We start from the raw sequence: 13,066 nt of genomic DNA on the forward strand, positions 1-13,066 counted from the left end.
TTCTCCATTCTCGATCCGTTGGCTGCGCTCTGACTTCTTCAATAGGAAGAGCAGTCTTGGCCGGCTCGACTACATGTGCCTCCTGGAACTTTCTAAACCCACCTCCTCCCGCCCCGCCGTCGCTTCTCCCTCTTTCCCTAGCCCGGAAATGCCATTTGACCGGCGCGCCCACAGCGCGCGGGCACCGCGCTGGGCAGCCAGGAGCCCAGGCCGCGGCCCCAGCTCAGCCCTCACCTCCCGCCGCCCTCCCCACCTGTCCCGAACCCGGTCCCAACTCCCTGACTGAGTCACGGATTCCGCCACCTTCTTCCAAAGGGATAGCCCCACCTCCTTCCCCGGGGGCGACTCCTCATTGGTGAGAGCGTGGCTCACTCAGCCCCCCTCCCGGTCTCCCCGCTCGGCCCCGCCTCCGCGACGCAGGCTCCGCCCCGGCGCTCCGGGCCCTGGCTCCGCGCTCCTCCAGTTAATCGCCCCGCAGCTTGCGCGGGCAAGTTCTGGGCAAAGTATTAGGAACCGGCAGTGCGATCCCGGCGCGGGTGAGCCCGCCCGGAGGAAGGAGAGCCTAGCGCGAGGCGGCCAGTGCGCAGCGCCGACCCCAGCCCCGCGTCCGTCTGCGGGTGGTGCAGAAAGTGTCAGCTGGCCATAGCGAGGGAAGCGGAGAAGTCCGGTCTTTTCGCAAACCCGGGAGCCAGGAACCCGGGAACTAGGCGGCGTCCGCCGGCTGCAGAGCGCGCAGGTAAGCGCTAGGGCACCCGCGGAAGGGGTGTTAGTGCTTGGTGGGGATTCCACTGCGGGCGGGCTCGGAAGGGGCTGCGGTTTCGGAGGGCACCCCCGATCTCTGGAGGGCCGCAGTCTGCCTGGGGGCTCAGTTTGCTGTGCCCCGGGGAAGGGCCGGCTGGTGGGGCAGCCCCCAGCCAGGGAGAGCCGCCCTTGGTCCCGCGCCAGCCCCTCGGGTGATAGGGGACGGCTGTTGCCCATCCTAGGAAAGGGTGCTTAGAAGGACGGCTCGGCCGGTATTGACCGGGAGAGTGCGCCGAGCGCAGGGGTCTGGGTCGGCGCGCGGGAGGATGCGGCACCCAGCAGCTGTTGTGGGTAGCGGGGAGGCGCCCCGTGGGTACGGAAGGCACAGGAAACCTCTCTAATCGGGCGGAGCGCGAGACTTTACCACATCCGCGGGATGGGGCGCGCCGTGGCGACCCGGGAGAGGTTCGGCGGTGCAGGCGCGCCAGCCAGCCTGTCTCCCCGCTCCCGGCGTGTTGGCCCCTCGGCTCGCGGGAGCGCTGTGCCCGGGCGGGGGATCGGGGCCATCCGCCCCCTTCCTGAGAAGCGTTTGCTGCTGGAGTCGCTGACAGGCACTTCTGTAGGTCGTTCAGATACTTCCTAAGCCGCTGTGCGCAGCCCTCCTTCGGCAACGCAACTTGCCAGCCGCCTTCTGTGCGCTGGTACTCGCTGTCCTCCGCCTCTGTACGACGACACATCCTCAGTCGGGACGCCGAGCTGAGTGGGCTGTGAGGTTGTCGCTTTCCGTGTGTCTGTGAGGCGCTTATGAGCCTCACCCCCACCCCCAGATGTTGCACTGATCTTCCGAGTTTTGATACTGGGATGGGGACATTTAGAAATATTTTAAACTGGAACTGCAAAAGAGATTCTTCCATAGACTGGCTTCTGATCACCCAACAGTCTGCTCCCAGGCATCGTATCCGGGCCCCCCTCTGGTCAAGGGAAACCAGTCAGGCTGACGTGGGCTGACATGCACCCAGGCATGCCACCCTGTTTGGTGTTCCTCTTAGCGCTTTATCTCTCTCCGAAATTATCTCCTTTGGTTATTTACTATGTGCCTCCCCCCACTAGAATGTAGTTCCAGAAAAGCAGGGACCTTATCTGTTTTGCTCATGACTTCACCCCCAATGTCAAGAACAGGACCTAACACAAGTAGGTGCTCAGTAAATATTTATGGAATGAATGAATGAATGGAAACCTCTGTAAAATGTGAGAAATGGTGACCTTGTAGCATGTTTGGTTTTTCATCTTCTTTTTTTTTCTATTGGAAGAATTAACAAATAACCCTAATTACTGTTTATTGAGTACCTACTAAAAGCCAGGACAAGTCCTAGGTACTTTGTATAGATTACCTCGCTAAACATTACACTTGTCTTATTAGCTGGTTTTTTTTAAAGGTATTGGGGCAGGGGATTGAACCCAGGACCTTCTATGTGGGAAGCCAGGGCTCAACCACTGAGCCACGTAGGCTCCTCTAAGTTGGTTTTTCTGTTTGTTTGCTTGTTGTTTTGCTTTTGATTTTTAGGATGCACCGGCGTCAAACCTGGGACTGCCCATGTGGGAAGCAAGCACTCAACTGCTTGAGCCATGTCTGCTCCCTAGTTTGTTAGATGAGAAATTCAGGCTCCAGCAGTTAACTTAGCTTCTTCCAGGTTACCAGGATTCCAGCCCATTTTCTCTATTGTGCTGAGCTGCTTCTAAGAAATGAAAATGTGAATTCCATCATTCCTACCAGTAGATGTTTAACTTTATTTGTAACAATAGCTATTGCTTAGCCAAAAGAAGATTTATTATTTTATTATGGTTAGTGTATTTCCAGTAATAGTTAATAACTATGTTTTAGGCAAGATACTGCAAGGCTCTATTGATTATATTGTCTTATTTAATCATCACCAGCTTTCAGACAGTGATGTGAGATTATCTCCATTTTACAGAGGAAGGAACTGAAGCCTAGGTTCAGGAACTCACCCAGGGTCAAGAGTAAATTGCTGAGCTTGTGTGTGTGAGATTGTGTTAATAGTCTTTCTGACACTAAACCCTGCCTTCCTTCCACTACAGTGTAAAGTCTCTTACCCCCACTATTTAATTTGACGTTAACTCATTATGATAGAGTCCAGTGGACCCAATATATGAAAACGATCTGAAATTGAGCTGTATCTGGTGCCAATATCAAGAGTCTAATAGTATTGTTTTCTGAATTGTGAGACTCTTACAGCCATTGATTTTTATGGTTGAGTTTATGGTTTGTGGGCCTGGTAGATTGAGGTCTCTTAATATAGGGAAAAGGAAATCCTCTTTTCATCTAAATCTTTTAAAAGCAAAGATATACGCACTCTGAAGAGAAATCTGATTGATTTTTACGCACTGTGGTAAATGAAGAACCCTGAACAATAATACTTTCTGCCTCTGAAGAAAGTGATGGAAAGCCAGTTAGTTCCTCTGTTCTCATGTGAATGGAGAGTTGGAAACCACTCCTATTTCCAAAAGCTTCTGCAACAACCTTCTAGTAAAAGAACTACATTTCAGCCCTTTCTTGCATTGAACCTGAGGGGAAGGAAAAATTGGAGAAGTTACTAGTTAAACGGCTAATGGTAAAATAGTAGGGAATTGGGAAGGAATTGGAGATTCCTTTTTTTCTTCTACTTCCAGTTTTACAGGACAGAGATAACATTTTCCCCTGCGTGAGAGCCTGAATAATCCACATTTTATTTTATAATGTGCTCTAATGTACTTCTCTGCAGTACTCTATTTTATGAATTGTTAATTTCATTTCAGGAGTAGTCCAGGCAGGGTTGGAGAACCCTCTAAGCTAGAGTGCCCCACAGAGGGGAAGAGAGTGTGGAACTCTGGGGAAGATAAAGCGGCTGAGCTGAAAGCACTTTCTATGCACAACTGAGAGTAGTTTAAAGTTGCCTGCAAATTCCTGTCCTATATAAATCCACATATTCATCAGTTCTCTGGGCCTCTCCCTTCTTACTTCCTAATTACTACTGTTCCGACCACTTTCCTGCTAACCTCAACTCCTGTCTCCTTCTCAGTGTCCTTTGCGACTGGTCCTTCTGTTTGCTACTGCAACATCTTATTTCAAGGTCTTAGGGCAGGGGTTCTTAACCTTTTTTGTTCCACAGACCCCTTTTGCCAGTCAAGTGAAAACCACAGACTCCTTACTAAGTCCACACTATACTATGTATTATTTAATAAATATATCACACCTGCACCAACATGTCCCCACAAGGATAAAGGTTTCTGAATTTCATTTGAAGCTCATGGACCTTTTCTCTACCCATTTAATCAAAGACTCCTTTGGCCAAAGCCAGGATTCCGTAATCTTGTGTGATTCATCAACAAAGCCTGATGTGTTTGCCCATGTGCCCAAGTGACAGAGTCACTTAGAAAGCTCTTTCATCATCTCTCCTGTGATAGCCTAAAATTTTCAAGGCTGAGCTCATAAACCACTTCTGTGAGAATAATCTTTCTGAAACTAATCTTTCAGAGCATTAGTTTTGAAAGGGAGAATATCCAGTTAAGTTTCTGACCACTTAGGATGTTGCTGGCTTCTTTCCTTCCTTTATAGAAAGTCACTTTGTAAGTTTCAGATCTCCCCCTTCCTACCCTATAGTACCTTATGGCTGAGTTAGTTACACAGATGTATGGTCTCTCTTTACGAGATTTTAAGTGCCTTGAAGGAAGAACAGATCTGTTTCCTCCCATTTCTATCCTTCACATCACCAAGCATACTGTCCTATCCATAGTAGGTGCTCAATTAAAAAGAGAATACCAAACAATTACATTTGATTGCATTCTACTAGACTCTTCTGTGAAAAAAGTAATTAGATGTGGCATTTTGTTTTGTACTTTTTGATCCACAGTACTTTAATGCCTTCATCAATTTATTGTGAAACAATAGAACTCCTAGTTATCTGAATCCATGAAAAGCACCTATTCTGGTTATTCTGGCCTTTGGACCATGGAAATATTGCAAGGGCATCTCAAATCCACACATATAACAAACATTGTAGGTATACATGGTACTGCTGCTGTTATTTAAAAATACATTAAAACTTAACTGGATTCAAACTAAATTTTTGACAAGATTTTATTGATTATTGCATATTACCAATTTTTAACCTGACTTACAAGATCCTTTATGAACCAGTCCCTGCTTCCCTGTCCTGCTTCAGAGCTTGCCAATGATCACTTTCCGCTGGGTTTTCCAGCAGCCTGGACCTACAGACAGGACGCCTCCCGTGCGTACGCCAGGGCCACGCAGAATGCACTCCACGCTCCCAGCTTTCTCATACACTTCTGTCTTCCTAGGCTTTTCTTCCTCATCTATATTCACCTGCCTGATTCCCACTCATCCCTGAGGTTTCGGGACGCGCTTCTCTGCCTCCTCCGTGTTGCAGTGGGAGAATGCTCTTGGCCCTCTGTGCCTTTCCGTTCTGTATGGGGCACTTACCACGCTGTTTTGTAACTGTTGGCCGTGTGTTTGGATCTTCCCCTACACCAGTGTTCCTCACTGGGATTACATTAGAATCACTTAGGGATCTTTTAAACATTTATTCATCTCAGGCCCTGTTCCCCCAGTTTCCAGATCAATGGGCCTGGGGTGAAGAGAGTTGGTCACTGGAATTTTGTTTGTTATTCTCATTCTTTATTATAGAATTTATTATTAATATCTTAACTATATATTATGTGAAAATATATTTATCAGTACTTTATATATAGTACTTTTTCAGTTACTTCTTTTTTTAATAACAGCTTCATTGAGATACAATTCCCATATCATCATGTAATTCATCCATTTGAAGTATACAATACATTGGTTTTAGTATGTTCACAGAGTTGTGGAATAATCACCAAAATCAAGTTTAGAACATTTTCTTCACCCCAGAAAGAAACCCTGTATCTTTTAGCAGTCACTCCTCATTTGCCCCCACACACCTCCCCATCAGTTCCGGTCAACTACTAATCTACTTTCTGTTTCTGTGGATTTACCTATTCTGGATGTTTCATATAAATTGAATCCTACCATACGTGGCCTTTTGTGACTAGCTTCTTGCACTGAGCATGTTTTCCAGGTTTGTCCACGTTGTAGCCTGTGTCAGTACTTCATTTCATTTTGTTTGCACAATGGTATCCCATTGTATGGATATGCTACATTTTGTTTAGCCATTCATCAGATGATGGAACTGGTTTTGTTTTTTTTTTAAGATCTTTATTTTTTTTAATTAAAAAAAAATTATTTCTCTCCCCTTCCACTGCTCTTTGTGTCCACTCACTGTGTGTTCTGTGTCGGCTTGCATTCTTGTCGGGCGGCACCAGGAATCTGTGTCTCTTTTTGTTGCATCATCTTGCAGTGTCAGCTCTTTGTGTATGCAGCACCACTACTGGGCAGGCTGCGCTTTTCATGCAGGGCGGCTCTCCTTGCGGAACGCATTCCTTGCATATGGGGCTCCCCTATGTGGGGGGCATTCCTGCGTGGCAGGGCACTCGTTGTGCGCATCATCACTGTGCGTGGGCCAGCTCCACATGGGTCACGGAGGCCCTGGGTATTGAACTCTGGACCTCCCATGTGGTAGGCAGACGCTCTTTCAATTGAGCCACATGCTCCTTGAGGGGTCCTAATGTGCAGTCAGGGACTGACCTGAAATTCCTTTGAGTCTTGCCCACTCTGTTTCAAGGCTAGAACAGTGGTTGGTACACAATAGGTGTACAGTGAACACCTGAATGAATAAAGCCTTTTGCTAAAAGTATAACTCCTATTATGTTGGGGACATGTGCTATTGAGCTCTCAAAATGTATTAAGTCCATTTTGAGATGTGCTGAATATAAAGCACACACTGGGTTTCGAGAATTTGGTATGGAAAAGAATGTGAAAATGTCTCAATAAATTTTTAGTATTGATTACATGTTAAACTGATACTATTTTTGATATATTATGTTAATATTAAAACTAATTTCATCTGTTTCCTTTTACTCTTCAATTGGCTACATTTTTAAATAATTAAAATTAAATGTGGCTTTTTTTTTAAAGATTTATTTTTTATTTTATTTCTCTCCCCTTCCCCTCTCCCCCATTGTCTGCGCTCTGTGTCCATTCACTGTGTGTTCTATGTCTGCTTGTATTCTTATCAGTGGCACCAGGAATCTGTGTTTCTTTTTTGTTGTGTCATCTTGCTGTGTCAGCTCTCTGTGTGTGTGATGCCACTCCTGGGCAGGCTGTGCTTTCCTCGCGTGGGGCAGCTCTCCTTATGGGGTGCACTCCTTGCACATGGGGTTCTGCTATGCGGGGAACACCCCTGAGTGGCATGGCACTCCTTGTGCGCAACAGCACTGCGTGTGGGCCAGTTCACCACACAGGTCAGGAGGCCCTGGGTTTGAACCCTGGACCTTCCATATGGTAGGTGGACGCTCTATCAGTTGAGCCAAATCTACTTCCCTTTATTACATTTCTATTGGACAGTCCTGCTGTAAACTTTTGTATTTTTTTGAACTGTTCCATGATAAAAAAACTTTTAAAAAATGCCAAAGATATCTGAATTAAAAAAAAAATGTTCTGGAGTAAAATATTTTTATAAAGGGGATCTTTTATATAAAAAGATTGAGAGTACTGATCTGTTAAAAAATACCTCTTTGCAGAAGCTCAGAGCAGGCAATCTATAGCCTTCCAGTCTCATTTCTCATTTCTGACTTTATTTCATCTGTGAGAAAAATCATTACATTCTCTTATAATAAGGGGAATAGTAATAGCCTGGGGGAGTAGAATTGCCTGTGTAATTAATTTTTTGTTTTGAAATTGATGAAATATTTCCTTCATCTTAGAAAAATATAGAATATCAGTAGTCATTTCATTATTCTTAGCCATATGGTTTATTCCCTGAATGTGAATTTTCCCTGGACATGCTATATCTCTGTCTATATATATTGTTGTTGGAGAGCTGGAATCAATTGTTCCTAGACTCCCCAAGACCCCTCGAGTATGGGTGGAATATAATTCTCAATAATGAAATGTGTGGATTTAAACTGAGAAGCAAATAGCTTTCTCAAAAACTTCTTTAGACCAAAATTATGCTACTGTCAAAATGTCTGTGTTTACTCCCAAAAATGATAGCCAAGGTAATAAACCCAGTTCCCTGCCTTGGTGTGGACTAGAGCATATTCTTCTCTGTGATTTCTGAGCTTGTGAGAGTGGATCTGAATTGAAAGGTGGTTTAGTGTAAATCAGATTGCAATGAGTATCCCAAGAAGAGAGTACAGCAGAGGATTAGAACTGCTAATATAAAGTTGGCTACTTTGTTTATTTTCCACAGTTTTTATGTAGGTTATGACCTTTCTCACTGATAACATTTTTCCATTAATGTATGAAAATGTCACTACTAGATTCTCATTCTTTCTGTCTTGATATCAAATACTGTGATAGTCACAAGAAATGTAAAGTTACAGTTTAAATCTTATAAAACAAAATGTTCCTCCCCAAATGATGGGTAGTGGAAATGTTTGAAGCAAAAGCCAAATAATGATATTTTAAAATATTACAAACCTCATTAAACTTGATGTATATGCCCCCCTAGAATGAAAGCATGTACTATGATTTTCTTTCATACATTTAGTAAGTATTTATTGAGTAGATACTATGTGCCAGGCACTTGTTAGATCCCAGGTTAAAGAGGCTTGGAGACAGACCAAGATCCAGGCAGGAGTTTATTAGATTACTGGCACGAGGGCTTCTGAATGGAGACTCCAGCCCGGCTGACTGAGCTGGGGGGCACCTTTTGAACTGGCAGAGTTGGGTGGGGTTGGAGAGGGGCACGAATATAATGGGGTGTAAAAGTCCCATGCTTGCTGTTCTTAGAGTAGGGAGTGACTTTCTGAGGACTGCTTTATCGTCGGAGGAGAGAATGTTCTGTGGTTCGACAGGGGTGTGAAAAGAGCAGGGGCTGGAACGGGACATCTGGTGTCTGAGCACATACGAACTCAGGAGGCAAGATGTTACGTTCTAGCAGCACCAGACTGATCATGGGGATTTGGTGCTGAATTAAACAGACATGGACCTTCCTTCAATGGGCTTATAGTTCAGAAGGGGCTCTAGACAGTGAGCAATCACACAGAGAATTCATTCATTACAGTGAGTGTATGTGGTTCAAAGGGAATGAGTTGGATTTTAACTGCTACCCTGGAGAGAAGAGTTCCATTTTCCTTTAGTCTTTTTTTTTAAGATTTTTCATTTATTTCTCTCCCCTTTTATTTATTTCTCTCTCCCTACTCCAGTTGTCTGCTCTCTGTGTCCATTTGCTATGTGTTCTTCTCTGTCCTCTTGCATTCTCGTTAGCAGCACCAGGAATCTGTGTCCCTCTTTTGCATCATCTTGCTGCGTCAGCTCTCCATGTGTGCAGCGCCATTCCTGGGCAGGCTGCTCTTTTTTTGCCCTGGATGTCTCTCCATATGGGTCGCACTACTTGTGCGTGGGGCTCCCCTATGCTGGGGACACCCCTGTGTGGCAGGGCACTCCTTGTGTATATCAGCACTGCACATGGGCCAGGAGGCCCTGGGTTTGAACCCCGGACCTCCCATGTTGTAGGCAGAGGCTCTATCAGTTGAGCCAAATCCACTTCCCTCCTTTAGTCTTGATTCAGGCAGCTGAAGGTCTGAAGGGGGAGGGGGATGAGACAAGCAAAGTCCTGCCATGTTTGATTCTTTCAACCAGTTGTAGGAGGCCATGTGGAACTGAGTAGACCTGCACAGGTCTTGAATTACTTTCTCTGATGCTGTGCACATTCAGATACAGAAGCCATAGTTGTTTCTTGGTTTATGGTAATTGAATCCAAAGTTGAGTCTTAATCACCTTCATAAGTGAAACTGAATGAGACCTAGCAACTTGTCTTCTAGCATAGCCGTGAAAGTAGCTTCCAATAACTTGCATGCTCCATTTCTAGTGTAACTCATGTGGTTAGCATCTGACATGAAGTGTGTTAGGGGTATTTAAAGACCTGAAAATATACAAAAAGCCCACTTGGGTAAATTTCATCAGTTCAGAGCTGCTTCAAGCAAATTTATGAGCCTTTATAGTAAACTGAGGTTTCCTTTGGAGTTTGTTGAGTCAGTGGGGAACGGGAACTGTCTTGCCTTTAAAGGTGGTGATATGTTAAAGAACAGTGATAGTAATAATGGTAGCCAGTAACTGTTGAACACTTTCTTGTGTGCCAGGCCAAGTGCTTTACTTACACCCCTGTATAGATCTTCCTACATTTTGTGAGGTGGTCATTCTCTTTTTAGAGTTTACCAGTGACAAAGCAGAGGCTGAGCAGTCGTTGCTGGCTCTTTGGTTGTCTAGCACCTGTCTACTCTTCGGCCATTTGAGAAATCATGGCTTGCTTTTAGATACAGTCTGCTGGGAGCAGAATGAGGAGCTCCATTATCCTCAGCCCAGGCCAGATGCCCCCTTCCTGGATGCTGGGCCCTGTGCCAAGGGTAAAGGAGTCTGCTGCCAAAGGTGTGTCCTGACCAGACCACAGCTGTCAGTACAGCTTTGCTGTATTCTGGGTTCCTGACCTCTGGAGCTGTGCCAGTGCCTGCCTCCCCAGCCTTCTCAATTTCTTGAACTTCAGATATTTTCCTAGTACGTTTTCTTTGGCTTCATTTGCTTGATAGGTTTCTGTTACTTCCCCACAAGGAACCCCGACTAACACAGGCCTAGAGAGGGTTAAGTAACTTGTCCATAGTCACAAAGCCAGCATGTGGCAGAGCTGGGGCCCTGCCAGGTCATTTTGCCACTATTGCCAAGCCCTCAACCAGAGAGGTCCCCACCCCCATGTGGTGGACCACTGAATGGGAGTCAGAGGGTCAGAGGATGGATCCAATTCTAGTGGTTAGATCTCTGTTTTTGTGTGACCTAGGACCACTCACTGCCTCTTTGGGCTGAATTGCATGGATGAGATAAAATCTACACATAGCTAAATGGCACCCAACTTGAGATGATTTCCTCCATGAGATTTTTGGATATGCTATGCCCCAGTTTCTAGAGACTTTTTTTTTTTTTAAGGTTTATTTATTTATTTATCCATCCCCGCTCTCTGTTGTTTGCATTCTCTGTCTGCGGTCAGCTCTTCGCGGCAGTGCGGGCCAGCTTGCCTTCACTAGGACACCCTGGGAATTGAACCCAGGGCCTCCCATATGGTAGATGGGAGCCCAGTCACCTGAGCTGCATCTGCCTCTGTCTAGAGACTTTTAATTTGAGGTTTTGGTTTTCAAAGTGTGGTCCCAGGACCAGTAATATCAACATCACGTGGTGTATTAGTCAGCCAAAGCGGTGCTGATGCAAAGTACCAGAAATCTGTTGGCTTTTATAAAGGGTATTTTGGTAGAAGCTTACAGTCACAAGGCCCTATAGAGTCCAACTCAAGGTACCCTAAGAGGTCCTTTCTCACCCAAAGTCACTGGCCACATGGAACAAGATGGCAGGCGATGTCTGTGAGAGTTCAGCCTTAACTTCTTCCCCTTAAGGCTCTGTGGTCCCAGCTCCTTCCAATATCAGCTGTAGGCTGGGGCAAGTCTCATCTCTCTTGGGACTCGTTTCTCTTTGGGCTCAGCTGCTCAGGGCTCTGGTCTCTGCAGCTGCAAACTATCAGGTGAACGGCTCATCCTTCTTCCCGGAGCTGCAGGATCCTTTCTAATGAACTGTCTCTCTTTCTCTGTGTTCTTCTCCATGCATTTACTTCCCGGGCTCCAACTTTAGAACTCAAACTGTCTCCTCTTCAGTGTAGTTTTCTCTGAGAGTCCCCACCCACCAAAAGGGCAGGGACTTGATGTCCTACTGATGTGGCCCTATCAAAGACTTCATCATAATTTAATCAAGTAAAAGTAAAACCGTTGAATCTAATACAATCTAATATGCCCAGAGGAACAGATCAGTTTGCAAACATAATCCAATATCTATTTTTGGAATTCCTAAACAACATCAAACTGCTATACTTGGGAACTGGTTAGAAATGCACATTATGGGTCCCTATTCCAAACCTATTGAATCAAAAACTCTGGGTTAGGGGCCAGCGAGCTGTGGTTTTACAAGCCCTTCAGGTGGTTCTGATGCATACTCAAGTTTGAGAAGCACTGGTCTAAGACGATTTAATTTTATTTTTAAAAACTATTATGTAGAAGGTGGTGCCTAGAAGCAGGGAGCCTGCAATGGTTAACCACAGCTCCTGCTGCCTTCAAGGAACATGGATTTCAGTTGGGGAGACAAATATAAAAGCACAGCTGTAAGGGACAAGGAGGGGTGTGACACCTGCTCTAAAGGAAACACAGACGTATTATAGGGCACGGAATGGTCATTGCAAGATGCTTTTGTGGTTAAGTGAGTATTTGAGCTGAACCTCGAAGAACCTTTAGGACTGAGATGAAGGAAGGGAATAGAAGGCCAGGTAGAAAGGACATTCCGTGCAGAGGGTGTAGTGTGAACCAGGGCATAACATTTTAAGGAATGTTGGGGCCCCCTAGTATGATGAAGGGAAGGACTGTTGCAAGGGAAATTAACAGGATATGGGATTGGAGAGGTAGGATGGTGTCAGATGGAACTGGATCCTGAATCCCATCATAAGAGTTTGAATTTGATCCTGTAGACAGTGAACAAGGAGGTAACATGAAGGAAATCATCTGTGCTTTAGGAGAAGTACCCTGGTGGTGTTAAAGACTTCAGGGCTGGGAAACTTTTGTTACAACTTCACCCAAATAAATTCCAAACAGATAACACTAAAACAACTAGGAACAAACAGAATTCCATTTTAATATTAATGGACAGGGAAAGGCCTTTCAAAATACGCAAAAATAATCTAGAAGCTGTAAAATAAAAGAATGAAATTTTTTTTCAGGACCAAAAGACAATAAATAAACCTAAAAAAAATTTGTAATTCATATCACAAAGTCTAATTTCATCAACATATACAGAACTCCAACAAATCAATAAAAGAAAGACAATTGTTCTTTAGTGGAAAGGATTATAAAAGTTCACAAATGGCAAATGACTCTTAAACATAGGTAAACTTTAACCTTACTTGAAAGAGAAATGCAAATTAAAACTTTAATGAGATGCTATTTTTCACCTATCATATAGGCAGATATCACAAAGTGTGATCCTGTTGGCAAGGGCTCGATGAAACAGGTAGTCAAACATTGTGATTGGAAATTTAAATTGGTTCAATCTTTGTGGAGAGCCATTGGCAGTATCTGTCAAAATTGGAAGTGCATGTACTCTTTGAACCAGGAAAAACCATTCCAGGAATTTTATGCT

General features: G+C 44.8%; 1 protein-coding gene across 4 annotated transcripts in view; it reads left to right on the forward strand.

Moving 5' to 3' along the window:
- Positions 1 to 405: 405 nt before the first annotated feature.
- The window catches only part of OSBPL3 (oxysterol binding protein like 3), a 181,570-nt gene continuing 168,909 nt past the window's right edge, over positions 406 to 13,066 (forward strand). For 2 of the 4 annotated variants that reach the window (XM_058296869.2, XM_058296871.2), the window contains exon 1: positions 439 to 736. The gene's annotated coding sequence lies outside the window, so the exon portion shown is untranslated. Of the gene's footprint in view, positions 737 to 13,066 lie in introns of all 4 variants that reach the window. The other 2 variants (XM_058296868.2, XM_058296870.2) reach the window with 2 other exon arrangements.

The sequence above is a fragment of the Dasypus novemcinctus genome, chromosome 5 (genome assembly GCF_030445035.2).
Source record: "Dasypus novemcinctus isolate mDasNov1 chromosome 5, mDasNov1.1.hap2, whole genome shotgun sequence".
Lineage (NCBI taxonomy): Eukaryota > Metazoa > Chordata > Mammalia > Cingulata > Dasypodidae > Dasypus > Dasypus novemcinctus.